The sequence below is a fragment of the Vespula pensylvanica genome, chromosome 5, assembly GCF_014466175.1.
Source record: "Vespula pensylvanica isolate Volc-1 chromosome 5, ASM1446617v1, whole genome shotgun sequence".
Lineage (NCBI taxonomy): Eukaryota > Metazoa > Arthropoda > Insecta > Hymenoptera > Vespidae > Vespula > Vespula pensylvanica.
The window spans coordinates 2840688-2843958 of NC_057689.1; the positions used below are offsets into that span (position 1 = coordinate 2840688).

The following is a 3271-nucleotide window of genomic DNA, read 5'->3' on the forward strand; positions in this document are numbered from 1 at the left end:
TTTTTTTTTTTTTTTTTTTTTTTAACACCGACATCTTTTTCTCCGTATTTCTTTCTTTCTATTTTGCACGTTTCATTTCTTTTTTCTTGTCTTTTCTAACCGAACTACTATCAGATTGAATTAAAAGTTATTTCTCATATCGCGAAAAAGTTCTTACTCTTTTTTTTTTTTTTTAATTATCAATCGATCAAGCATTATATGTCATCGAAAATTGTTCATAAAACTTATAAATTAATACAAGCTGTTTTAATGCATTCGTGTAGATACAATTTAGTATGATTTATAATAATCGTACTTATATATTATTATTCTCATCTCACATCACGAATATTGAGCGTATATTATATTTTTCTAAACTGCTACGAACAAATCTTATTACAGCGAGGATTATGGACGTCGCTAAAAAAAAAAAAAAAAAAAAAAAAAAAAAAAAAAAAAAGAATATATAGCAATAAAAAAATATATATATAAAAAAAAAAAAAATGACAATAATAAAAAATAGGTGCTAACCATTGGACCGTGAAAAGAAAAAAGAAAAAGAAAAATTAAATCTGCGAATCATTCTCTTTTTTTATCGATTCAATTTTTAATTCCCATTCGGAAGCGAAGGCAGAATCGAAATGATGAATACTCAGCGAAAATTATTGAGGAGGACTTTTGCGGAACAAAGAGTTATTCAGGTAACCCGGTTAAACACTTATGAACGATGATAAATACAACTCGTCGAAAATGTTTTTAGGTATTTGCAACGCGTATGTTATTAGGATATTTAAGTTTCTCTTCCTCGTTACGAAACGAGCGCGAGAAATAGCCGAAGAACGTGTCATGTCGCATGAACCTCAAAACGGATGCCGCCTTTTTCTTTTCCTCCTTCAGCGTCTCCCTCCTCATTCCTCTACCTCCTCCTTCTTGTACTCCTTTAGCGAATTAAAGTGAAATTCTCATTGTGTTCTCTTGTCACAACATTGTCCCGACGAACTATTAGAGCAGAGAGAATACGCCGTAGAGAGAAAATGATTTTTCAAAGGAGTTAACAACACTCTGTTACGGCTAAAAATATTCAACCGTGTTCAACACTTTAATTATTGTCCACTTGAAAATTTTCCTTTTAATTTTATACCTTTGCAACATTTTAATTGAAATATTCCGCATCGCGTCAAGAAAAAAGAAAAAAATTAAAATATAAATAAAGGATGACTGGTACGATTGTATCCAAGTAATCTTAAAAAATCAATTACACGTTTGTGCTCGTTTAACTTGGTCTTGTAATTTCACAATTGCAAACAAAGAAAATAAACAGAAAAATTACACTACCTTCAAGAAGTCATTCGTCTTGCAAAATTGTGATTGAAATATTTCGCTTTACATCGAGAAAAAAGGAAGGAAAAAGAAAAATTTGTAAACAAATAAAGGATATACAAAGTGGATATCAAAGGTTTTTAGATACTTTTAAAAAATCGATTATACACTTTATCCAGACTTTTTATATCAATTCTTTCTTTCTTTCTTTTTTTTTTCTTTTAAATTAACAACAAACTCGCTTAGAATTTTTTGGTTCGTTCCTTATAAAATTGCTTGGATTTAAACGTTTCCTGTCTTTTACGTTATTACAACAACAAGTATCTTCGCATTCGAGGATAAGAAAAAAAAAAAAAAATGGACAAAACACTAACCCGAGGAATAATGGAATCCAATCCTACAATTATGAACGGAACATCGACTGAGATGATGGATAAGATTCGCGATTATTTTGTGCTCGTGAATTGTGCTCGATATTGCGACGAAAAACGAAACGAACTCGTTCATTGGAAAATCTACGATTTATTTCTTGGTTAAAGGGTTATGAAACTATTTTGTCACGCATTCGTAAGATTTTTAGATAATCGAACGTGAAAATCGAGAGATTTAATTCTTAACTAAAAAAAAAAAAAAAAGTCTTCGTTATTTATAAACCGATAATTGCTTTGAATCTCTGATTATACATCTATAATGGAGAATACAACGAAATTTTACGCTCGATTATTATGTATTTATATATGTGTATGATCTACTTGATATATTAGTAATTTAAGTAATTATTACAATCGGATACGTAACGTTCCATGATCAAATTAATTCGCAAACGAAGTAAGTGCAAAATATACTTGAAAAAACAAACATGAAATCTCCTTTTTCTTTTCTTTTTTGTTTTCACTCACAAGTTTTCGAGTAATACAATTTTAAATTTAATTAACAAATACGAGTAGGTGATCTGAGATATCGAAAGATGTTTCTTTTTTTTTTTTTTTTTTTTTTTTGAGACACCCTCGTTGTTTGATTATTTTTTCGATTACGTAAAAGACAAAAATTATTTATTTATTTAATTTTTTTTTAATTCTTTTCAAGAATAAATATACTCACTTTTTTGTTTGTCAAGGAAAAAAGAAATAATAATAATGCTAACAAAAATATGAGAAAGACGAAAAAAATATATACAATATGTATGTGACTTGCAATTAAATCAATTTTGTAATCGTGACCTGTTCGAATATGATAGATAATAAGGAACGTAAGTGCAATATTTTTTTATTATTATTTTTTTTTTCTAATTCTTCGCAGGACGTCTACCATCAAAATTTTTCTATGGGGGTTCTGACGAGTTACGTCAGTTTTCTCGGTTATTGATCTGTCGAAGCAGCAACCAACGACGGGAGTGGCAAGATAATTTCATCGGTACAGAGAGAAAGAGAGAGAACGAACGAGGGCGAAAGAGAAAGACAACAAAAGAGAGAGAGAGAGAGAGAGAGAGAGAGAGAGAGAGAGAGACAGAGAGGCCATGAGAAAATTCAATTATTATCAAGAGTTAGAACGACGACACGTTATCTTTGACACGCAAGGTTTTTAATGATAAGTAAATGAAAACAAAACGAAACGAAATAAAAAAAAAAAGAAAGAGTTGATTTAATTACGCGAGATTAATTTACAAGACGTAACAATAAGTATTAAAAAAAAAAAAGAACGGAACAAAAAGAGATGTAGTATAGATGGCTGGGTGAAGGTCACTGTCGATGAAAAAGAAAGAAAAAAAGTAAAAAGAAAATTAAAAAAAAAAAAAAAAAGAAAAAAGAAAAAAAGAAAGAAAGAAAGAACGACGTAGAACGTTGCCATTAAATTTGACGACAAGCGTTTCATTTACCATTAAATCTACGTCGTTAATAGTATTTCAATATCGTAGAGATTATCGGTTTCCTCGTTGATCGATTATACCTCCTTCTCTCTCTCTCTCTCTCTC

At 29.7% G+C, this 3271-nt stretch overlaps 1 protein-coding gene across 4 annotated transcripts in view; it reads right to left on the reverse strand.

Annotated features, from left to right (window-relative positions):
* LOC122629342 (serine-rich adhesin for platelets-like) overlaps positions 1-3271 on the reverse strand; it is a 30563-nt gene that overhangs the window by 8654 nt on the left and 18638 nt on the right. The window lies entirely within an intron of this gene.